Source organism: Piliocolobus tephrosceles, chromosome 8, assembly GCF_002776525.5.
Source record: "Piliocolobus tephrosceles isolate RC106 chromosome 8, ASM277652v3, whole genome shotgun sequence".
NCBI lineage: Eukaryota > Metazoa > Chordata > Mammalia > Primates > Cercopithecidae > Piliocolobus > Piliocolobus tephrosceles.
In genome coordinates, this window is record NC_045441.1 from 14,547,320 (window position 1) to 14,558,513 (window position 11,194).

Here is an 11,194-nt window from a genome sequence, read left to right on the forward strand (position 1 = left end):
ATGACATCTCCAACTCAAGGGATGTGTTGGAATCAGGACTCAGTCTAGGAAAGTATTATACTCATACACGCACAAGGTGGAGTTGGATATTGATACTGCGAAATCTAATTGAAAATGATTCTGGGGTCTATTACTGTGCCAACTGGGACAGGCACAGTGATTCAGACCTGCTGAACACCACACCGAAAATCTGCCTTGTGGCTGCTTCTGGTACACAAGGTAGAGCCACCCCCCCTCATTTCCTGCCGCCAGATTTACTGTATGCTGAACAAGAGAAACACAGCTTAACTCCTGACCTCCCCCTAATATCACATTCTCCTGGCAGCAGCTGCTGCCTGTTCGCTACCCTCCCCCAGAACTTTCCTGAAGACCAAGCTGCCATCTCCAGGCCTCAGCTAAGCAGCCTGACTGAGAGCAAGGTTCTCTTAGCTCTCCTAGGACATGGGCAAAGCCCACTCAATCTGCTTCCTAGGACAGACAGGTACACCTAGAGTCCAGCTGTGAAGCAAGATATTTTGGACAGCAAATGGGAAGGGTGTTTTTACTGAATCATGTATCCAATCATGGTCCAGAGAGCACAGCTGAGAGTGGTGTTTTTTCCTTATGTCTGTAACAATACAAGCAATACTAAAATTACCACCAAAATACCTGGCCTAGATATGCAGTTGAACATTCTCTCCCTCCGCCCTCCCTTTTATTCTCTCTTTTTCTTACTTCTTTGCTTGCTTTTATTTTCTTCTCCCTCCCTTCCTCCCTCCCTCGCTCCATCCTTCTATCCCTTCCTCCCTTGTTTCCTTCCGTCCATTCTCCTTCTTTTTTTTCCTTCCTTCCTTCTTTGCTTTTCTCTCTCTTTCTTTCCACAAAATCAATTGAAATAATTTTTCTCTATTTGTTCATGCCAACATTGATACAGCTACTTTAATTGTTCAGTTGTCATTTTAATATTTTGGAAACTTGTTGTCTTACTTTGTTTTGTTTCATATTTGTTTTGTATATATAAAACATTTACATGGAACTGAAGTCAAAATTATAAAAGAAGATGGATGTGAAGATTTTAACTTCCATTGCAGATTTCTTGTTCCTCTTTTCTCCCTCACCCTATAGGTAACAATATTTTTATCAGTTCATGTGAGCTTTTTCACTCTGTTTTTCATAGCAGAGTATGTATTGCTTCTATTTCAATGCCATATTTATATTTTCATTCTGATATTCCATTTTTATACATTGGAATCAATCTTTTATTTTCCTGTGTCTGGATTGTGTGTCTTACTTCTAAAGGTGCACATACTTCATAAGTATGCATAAAGAAATCCATATCATGTATTTGAATGTTTTTATGCATTATTTAATGATGGCATCATTGTTCTATCAGGAATTTTTACACAATAATTACTGTATTGGTAATAATAATACTGGCCAGGCCTGATGGCTTGTGCCTGTAATCCCAGCATTTGAGTATTCCAGTCGATAGGAACACTTAGGCCAGGAGACTGTGACCAGCTTAGCCAACATGGTGAAACCCTGTCTCTACTAAAAGTACAAAAAATTAGCTGGCTGTAGTGGTGCACACATGTAATCCCAGCTACTTTGGATGCTGAGGCAGGAGAATCTCTTGAGCCTGGAAGGTTGAGTTTTCAGTTAGCTAAGATCACACTACTGCTGTCCAGTTTGGGGAACAGAGTGAGACTCTGTCTCAAAAAAACTAATAATAATAATATGATGGTAAATATGGGTACCGACATTCTGGTAGTTAATTTACTAAGCACATTACATGCATATTTTATTTAATCTATACAGAAACTTTATTAAGGATTTAAAGTACCATTGAATGTAACATAAGAAATTGGGGGTTTAATTAACATTCCCTAAATCATATACTTTAATTTGATAATGATTGCATCCCAAGCTCTGTGGTTCCAAAAATGAGATTTGTTAATTTGGTTTGCATTCCCCCATCTTTAGGAGTACTAGCATTGTTTTACAACTTTATAGGTCATTTATACTTCTTCTTTTGAGAATCGCCTTGTCATACTCTTTGCCTATTCCTCTTTTGGATGATTAATTTTTTCTTATTGGTCGTAAGAATTAATATACACCATTTTAGAGATACTGACCCTTTATCAAATACGTTGAAGATATTTCTCCTGATTTGTTATTATTTACATTTGGCAACTTTTGGTGAACTGAACTTTGATAAAAACACAATAAAATCTATCAATTTTTCTAGGGTGTCTAGTTTGATGTCAGGCTTAGAGAGGCCAATCTCACCTAGAATTTGTATGCAATTCATCATCGTTTAAGTCTAATGATCTTCTTTTTATTACTACTAAAACACTATTTGTAACTGGTAAGGTAGAAATGCAACAATATTTGTTTACATATGGTAAGCCAATACCCAAAAGAGAACTTATTAAATAATTGACTATTTCCTTGTGGATATTAACATATAACTTTATCACATGAGAAAATATTACATACATGTGGTTCTCTTTCTGGATTTTCCACTGTGTTCCAGGAATCTTGTCATTCTAGTGCTAGTATTGCCCTCTCTTCAGCACTGTAGCTTTATAGTTCTTTTCATATTCTGATGAGGTTTCTTTCATTATTTCTTTAAGAATTTTCTGTGCATTCTACCGTGATCTCAGTCCTCTCCCTTCCCATTTTCAAACTGTGAGACTTCTGTCCAGAAAGATTTTTTCATACTCCAAGGCAGGCAAGCTTCCCTCCTTCACAAGGATCCCTATTGGGTGCTGATTTTGTTGGGTGCCAGATATCGGGGGAATCAGCCCCCAATATTTCAATGTAGGTTGTTTTCTGTTTTCCCTAAGTGTCGGCCAGTCTGAGAAATAAAGAGAAAAAGTACAAAGAGAGAAATTCTACAGCTGGGCCACCGGGAGTGACATCACGTATCAGCAGCTTCCATGATGCCCACCTGAGCCGCAAAGCCAGCAAATTTTTATTAGGGATTTCAAAAGGGGAGGGGTGTATGAATAGGGAGTAAGTCACAAAGATCACATGTTTCAAAGGGCAATAAAAGATCACAAGGGCAGAAGGGCAGAGCAAGATCACAAGGCCAGGGCAAAATTAGAATTACTGATGAGCTTCCATGTCCCACTGGGTACATACTATCTTGATAAACATCTTACCAGGAAACAGGATTCGAGAGCAGAAAACTGGTCTGACTAGAATTCACCAGCCTGGAATTTCCCCAACCTAGTAAGCCTGAGGGCACTACAGGAGACCAGGACGTATTTCGTCCCTTATCTTCAACCGCATAAGACAGACAGTCCTAGAGCGGTCGTCAATAGGCCTACCCCTGGGAATGCATTCCTTCCCCAGGGTTATTCCTTGCTGGGAAAAGAATTCAGTGATATTTCTCCTATTTGCTTTCTGCAAGAAGAAAAATATGACTCTGTTGTGCCTGACACCACAGGCAGTCAGATCTTATGGTTATATCCCTTGTTCCCTGAAAATTGCTGCTATCCTGTTCTTTTTCAGGGTGCCCAGATTTTATATTGTTCAAACACACGTGTTTTACAAACAATTTGTACAGATAATGCAATCATCGCAGGGTCCTGAGGTGACATACACCCTCAGCTTATGAAGATGACAGGATTAAGAGATTAAAGTATAGACAGGCATAAGAAATTATAAGAGTATTGACTGGGGAAGTGATAAATGTCCATGAAATCTTCACAATTTATGTTCAAAGACTGCAGTAAAGACAGGCGTAAGAAATTATAAAAGTATTAATTTGGGGAACTGATAAATGTCCATGAAATCTTCACAATTTATGTTCTTCTGCTGCAGCTTCAGCTGGTCCCTCCATTCGGGGTCCCTGACTTCCTGCAACAGACGGTGAGAACTCAGCTTTCAGAGCTGCTCCTATGGCAGCTTCATGTCCTGCACGTGTGGTCCAGAGGCAGAGGGAGACCAACCAGAGCCCCCTCCCTTTCTCATTCACAGCTGTGATGACAGCAGAAACTGAACTCTCTGAGCTAGGCCAACACAACAACAAAGAGGGACATTGTTCTACATCTCATTATGTATATTTTAAATGTGTATCTCTATATACTTCTTATAGAGGAGGTGAAAATCTGTGTATGCCCTACTGAATTTTCACATTAACATTACTCTACTTGTTTCGTCCCCTATATCTCCATCTGTGAATTCAGGTGCACTGCAGATCTCAGTTCACTTTCTGAGGGTAGGGCTGCCAAACAAAATAGACAATACCCAGGGAATTTGGAAGTTCAGGTAAATAACAAGTTTTTGGTTTATGTATATTCCAAATATTACATGACATGGCACCCTAAACTACTTAAACAACAGCAACAATAACAATAACAACTCATACACCTACTTCAATGAACAAAAATCCTCTAATAAAGAGATCACACCCACAAGATCACAGACACTCCTTCCCCACCTCCACCCCCTGACACACCCATTTACCTTACAGGAGAGTCCAAACCCACCAACATACATGATCCTCAGTCCTTTTAATAAAGCAGGTTCAACCCTTCTCAGAGTGGACTTGGGTGGTTGCCTCCAAGTGCCCTGCAGAGGCAAAAAGGAAGGCAGTTCAGGGCCCTAATCAGAGGCTTCCTGGCAGGACAAGGTCCTGGCATCAGCATTTGCTGCTGCAACTCTGAAGTGCAGGGTGTGAGCCTACTGTGGGACTGCCCCCTCCAAGGGCTGAGCCGGCTGACTCCAGGGTCAGCTTCCTTGACATTTGCAGTCCCTCTGCTGCAGGCTTGAGCTGTCCATGCCCCTGGCTGTCTTCTGCAGAGGGCCTGCTCTCAGCTGCCACAGACAGCGCTGGAGAACAGGCCTGAGCAGAGAAGCAGGAGCTCCTCTGCAGGTCCTCCCAGGTACCATCCCTCTGGGAGGAAGGTTTGGGAGTTCCCTAAGGTAGATCCTCAGTCACTTCTCTCTGCCTGTGACTCAAGAAGACCAACTCCCCCCACTGCCTTCTGTGCCAGAGATCACTTCCTTGTTGAGTAGAACCTGAGTTTTGAGAGGGTCTTCTGCTCCTCTTCATCTGGTTCCTTTCCTTCCACAACCCCAGAGAGGAAGGCATGCAGTGGACCCTAGCCGTGCTTCTAGCTTTCCTGTCTCCTGGTAAGTGTGCTGCCTACAGAGAGGCTCACGGGTTTTGTTTTGTTTTGGTTTGGTTTTTTTCTTCTTTTGCAAGGGATGCCATACTAAGAAATGCCTTATTATATTCTGTGTTGTTCCCATTGCTGCCAGTCAGATATCTACTAACTTGGAAGCAAGAATAAAGTCAGGCACCAGGGGGTCAGGGTCATCTGTTGTTATCACCTGTGATCTTCCTGTAGAAAATACCTTCTACATCCACTGGTACCAACACCAGGAGGAGAAGGCTCCACAGCATCTTCTGTGCTATGACGCCTTCACTCCAGGGATGTGTTGGAATCAGGAGTCAATCTAGGAAAGCATGATAATTATGGAAGTACAAGGATAAGTCAGAAATTTATACCTCTAAAACTAAATGAAAGTGACTCTGGGGTCTATTACTGTGCCAACTGGGACAGGCACAGTGATTCATACCTGCCCTACACCACACTGAAAATCTGCCTTGTGGCTGCTTCTGGTATACAAGGTAGAAAAGACCCATCTCATTTCTTGCCACCAAATTTACTGTATTCTGTACAAAGAGAAACACAGCTTAACTCCTGATCTCCCCCCTAATATCACACTCCCCTGGCAGCTGCACCCTGTTCTCCACCCTCCCCTAGGACTTTCCTGAAGACCAGGCTGCCATCTCCAGGCCTCAGCCAAGCATCCTGGATGAGAGAAAGGTTCTCTCAGCTCTCCTAGGACATAGGGGAGGCCCACTCACTCAGCTTCCTAGGACAGACAGGTACACCTAGGGTCCAGCTGTGAAGTGAGATATTTTGGACAGCAAATGGGAAAGGTATTTATACTGAATCATATATCCAGAGATCACAGCTGAGAGTGTTGCTTATTCCTTATGTCTATAGCAATATAAGCAATACTATAATTACCACTAAAACACTAGGCCTAGATATGAACATTCTCTCCCTCTACCTTCCTTTTATTTTTCTTCTCTCTACTTTCCTGGTTACTTGCTGTTTTTCTACACGTCCCTTTTTCTGCCCTCCTCTCCCTCCCTCCCTACCTCCCTTCCTAGCTTGCTTGCCTGCCTGCCTCCCTTCCTTCCTTCCTTCCTTCCTTCCTTCCTTCCTTTCTTCCTTCCTTCCTCCCTCCCTCCTCACTTCCTCCCTCCCTCCTCCCTTCCTTCCTCCCTCCCTCCCTCCTCCCTTCCTTCCTCCCTCCTTCCCTCCTCCCTTCCTTCCTTCCCTCCCTCCCTCCTTCCTTCCTTCCCTCCCTCCCTCCGAAAAGTTGCTAACAACTTTCAAGTCTTTAATGATCAGTAATTGAATTAAAACGGTTAAAACAGCAATTGAGAAAAACATAGTTTTGAACACTGACAACACAAAATAACTTATCCATGTAACCAAAAGCTACCTATTCCCCCAAAACTATTGAAATAAACAAACAAAAAATTAGAAAATGGAAACTTCATTAAAATTATTCTCACCAATGAGGTTGTCCAAAAGTCAACCAAATTTATTATAGAATAGTAATAACCAAATTTGTGCATGAATCAGTGATGACCTAAGTATCCTGTAAGCATTACTGATTTTTTTTTCTATTAAATTTACCTTCAAGAAAAGCCTTCAGGATGACGTTTTCCACTGCACTTCATTATGCAATGCCATGTTGACTTGGTATATTACCTCAGATGTGATTCTAACATGGTTTGATTTGTTATGACGAGACTAAAATGAAACATATCACTTTTTTCATGTGCATATTGTACCTTATAAGCACAAGGTGCAATAAATAACCAATTTGAACATGGAAAACAAATGTAGTGGTTATACATTTTTTCTCCTCCAAAATAATATTTTTTCTTACTGCTAAAACAATCTAAATGTAGAGAAAGATTGAAGACAAACAATTTGCCCATTTCCGTTGCTCACTGTCTGTATTTCGCACTTTCTACCTGTCATTTCCCTGTGTTGACCTTTTCTGACCATAACTGGGAGCCCAGGGACTCACAACTTCCCTTCCCAAGCCAGACCCCTTTTCTTGCCATGCCCATAGGCTTCCCCTCATGGCCATCTCTTTGACTACTCAGGAGGTCCTGGGTATCATTAGCAAAGCTGAAAATTAACCTTCATTTCAGTAGGAAGTCAAGGCTGGGTCTATTTCTCCAAGCCTCTGGCAGATGTGTCCTTCCCAATGCCCTATCTTCACCATTTCCAAGGACATGCCACTGGCAGAGAATGAGCTGGTCCTGCCTCCAGGTCCTCTCTGTCTGCTGGCCTGACTTAGCCTTCTTCTTTTGGACACACACACACACACACACACCTGGTTCTTGAAAACTGTGTTAGTCCCTATAATTTCTACTTTGTGCAAACCCCAGAGATCATTTACTGGAACCCATCCAGTTTCCAGGTGCAATAACAACACCCCACATTTCCTGAGCATGGTCTATGCAGCCAGGACTGTGCTGCGTACTCTGCTCACATTCTCCTGTTTACTCTCCATGTGGCCCCATGACTCTCCTCTTTACAAAAGAGGAAAAAGAGGTGAAATAACTTGCCCAAGACTACACAGCTATCATGTTATTTTAGGGTACTGAAAAATTCCTTCTACTAGGACCTCTGGGTGCCATGCTCCGAAGCTGGCTCAGACGTGGGCATGGGTTTTTGTCAGGGATTGCTGTTTTGTGTTTGTCCCTTCCTCTGGAGCAAGCAGCACACTCGTTGTTCTCTGAGTATAGGATGGTTACATGAAGCAGGAGATTTGTCACCAGTCAGGCCTGGCTTCTGTCCCAACTCTGATTCTCTTTAGGTGTTACAGCCTTGGAAAAGCTACTTAAAAAAACAGCCTTACTCCTTCATTTCTAAATTGGAGATAACATTTATCCTATAGAGTTATTTTAGGATTTAATAAAGCAATGGCCATAAACCAATTAGTGCAGTCGAAGAGTTTCGCTAATTATACCATCAACATTCTTTAAGCCTTTTTTAGAACTCTAGCTTTTTGTCATCCCACCCTTCATCTTGTGGTCGGATTTCTGTCTCTCCTCTGGAACTTCTTTCTTCCTCCCCCATTTCTCTCATTGGTTACCTCCTTGCACCACAAGGGAAACAGCAGTTCGGGCCCTAAGCTGGCCATTACCATAACTCAGAAAAGTGTAGCTCAGGTCCACAGTTTGAAACAGGTCACTCTGGGCTCCTCGCCCCGGGTCAGGATCAAAGACGTGCTGAGTCGCCTTGCCTTCCTTTGGTCCATCCTGTTTCCAGGTCAGTCTCCTATCTAAGGACCTGTGGAGAGGTGGCGAAGCTTTGGGTCATCCCTACCTCACTGCTGTCTCCCTGACAGCTGGCTGGTGGCTCATCGGGCAGGAGCAGCTGGCCCATGTCCTGGGGCACTAGGGAAACTCGGTCATCCTGCAGTGCTTGGTCTGTACCAGGATCAACTACATCTACTGGTACCGGCAGCAGAAGGGCCACCAGCCACCTGAGGGGCTCCACCAGCTGGCCATGTCCACGTTGGATGTGCAGTGGGATTCCATCTTGAAAGTAGATAAAATCACAGCCAAGGATGGCAGCAGCTGTACCCCGGCAGCGCTGAAGCTGGAGACAGGCATCGAGGGCATGAACTATTGCACTACCTGGGACTGGCGCAGCCCTGCACACCACCCCAGGCCTGCACAAAAAGGACTCTTCCTCCCAATCCAACAAGGCCTTGGGCATTTTCACTAACTCTTAGTCCCTTGGGTTTCCCTGGGGCATAGAAGCAAAAAAGTCCTGTCCCCTGTCCCTCGCCTCCCCATCTATCCTGGAGGTCCCTTCCGCAGTCCCACTATGGATGAGGCTCTCAGCCTGTGCAGATTCAGTGATCTAGCTCATTGAAAGCGGTCTGTTTAAAGATGCTCCCGTTCATTATCTCTGAAGCCTTTGCAGGATGACCTGTGCTCCTGAATCCGGGTGCCACTAGCCACATGTGGCTACTGAGCATGGGAAACATACCAAGTACAATAGTCCAAACTGAGATGGGCTGTATGTCCAAAATCACATTTTGAAGATTTAGTGTTAAAAAATGAAATAAATGTTATAATGACCAAAAGTTGAAATGATTATATTTAGGTATCTGGGACTAAAACCAATAGCATTAAAACGAATTTTACCTGTTTCTCTTTACTTTGTTTAATGCAGCAACTAGAAAAATTTAAGTGTGTGACTCACCTTGGTGACTCACATTTATTTCTATTGGACAGTACTGTTAGAGACTGATCATTTAAGAGTCTGACCATCTCCCCTGAAGAATGCACAAATAAAATATTTTGGAAGAGATTTCAAGGGTGGAGGACTTGCTGAGATTTACCACAAAATGGTTGAAAAGCTGAGACTGGAAGCCTACCCCTGTTTCCAGCTTCCAAGCTCTTGGCCCTGGGACTGTTACCATTTTGCAATAGAGTCAGCAATTAGAAGCATAGGAAACAAGATTGCACACTCCTCAGTACGTTCATCCTTGGGCAGGCTGCACGGGAACTGATGTGAGTAGACAGTCGTCATGGCAGGGTGATGCAATACTCCCTGGATGAGACACTGGGACTTTGCCTTCCACTTCTCCTTGAACAGGACCCCACTGTGGAACATGTGTGTATCCCAAGCCTCTCTAGACTTTTGTTCTCCCATCTGACAAATGAGGAGGTTTAGTCAAATGTCTGCTAGGTTATGTGACTGTGATTTTTGTATTGAAGCAAAGCCATACACATAAGATCACTATGCTGACTACCTTCATATAAAGCAGTCTTCTTTAACAGAAAATAAATGAAAGAAAAAAAAAAGAAAACCTGTGTTACTGATCCTCCAGCACTAAACAGGAAACCCCTCTGCCACTCTATGTACAGAAGAAAAAGAAATTCTTTGAAGTCTAAGCTGAATTTAAATGCCTTTTCAAAGGAACGCTTAATATACTGTTGATGAGAATGTAAATTAGTACAACTTCTCTGGAAAACAGTATGGAAATTTCTCAAAGACCTAAAAATAGAACTACCATTCAATCCAGCAATCCCATGACTGGATATCCACCCAAAGGAAAAGAAATTATTATATTAGACCACATTCATATATTTATTGCAGCACTGTTCATAATAGCAAGATTATGGAATTAATCTAAATGTCCATCAGTGAATGACTGGATAAAGAAAATGTGGTATATATACACAGTGGAGTACTATTCATCCATAATAAATGTGGTATATACACACAATGGAATACTACTCATCCATACAAAAGAATGAAATCCTGTTTTTTGCAGAAACGTGGAGGAAACTGGAGGCCATTATCTAAAGTGAAATAGCTGAGAAATAGAAAGACAAATACTGGATATTCTCACTTATAAGTGGTAGCTAAATAATGTGCACACGTGGACATAGGGTATGGAACGACACTTTGGTGGCTTGTAAGGGTGGTGGGGGGGCAGAAGGAATACAGATGGAAATTAAATAATTTCACATCACAATGCGTATTATCCAGGTGTGGGGTATACTAAAAGCCAAGACTTTACCACTGTGCGTTATATGTGTGTAACAAAATTGCACTTGTACCCCTTAAATTTATACAAATAAAAAACAAAAACAAACACTTTTCAATGGAAGATTGAAAGTTTATGTGTGACTTGATGACATTAGTAAAAAAGATGGATGAATGTAAAGTCCAAACAATTTTGAAGGAACTCAGTCCAGCACATTCCTTCACTCATTGTCCACCTCTCTCAACTTCTGTTTTTGTGCTAGAGATTGATAATTAAGACACGCCTTGCAGGCTGGGCACTATGGCTCATTCCTGTAATCCCAGCATTTTGGGAGGCCGAGGCAAGAAGATCACCTGAGGTCGGGAGTTTGACAGCAGCCTGACCAACATGGAGAAGCCCCGTCTCTACTAAAAACACAACATTAGCCAGACGTGGTGACTCATGCCTGTAGTCCCAGCTACTTGGAAGGCTAAGGCAGGAGAATCGCTTGAACCCAGGAGGTAGAGGTTGGGGTGAGCTGAGATCGTGCCATTTGCACTGCAGCCTGGGAAACAAGAGTGAAACTCTGTCTCAAAAAAAAAAAAAAAAG

At 42.6% G+C, this 11,194-nt stretch overlaps 1 pseudogene and 1 gene segment (V, D, J or C); both read left to right on the forward strand.

Annotated features, from left to right (window-relative positions):
• The first annotated feature begins 4,460 nt into the window (after positions 1 to 4,460).
• Positions 4,461 to 11,194, forward strand: part of LOC116418884 — a 59,617-nt gene continuing 52,883 nt past the window's right edge.
• Positions 4,769 to 6,198, forward strand: LOC116418902 (annotated as a pseudogene).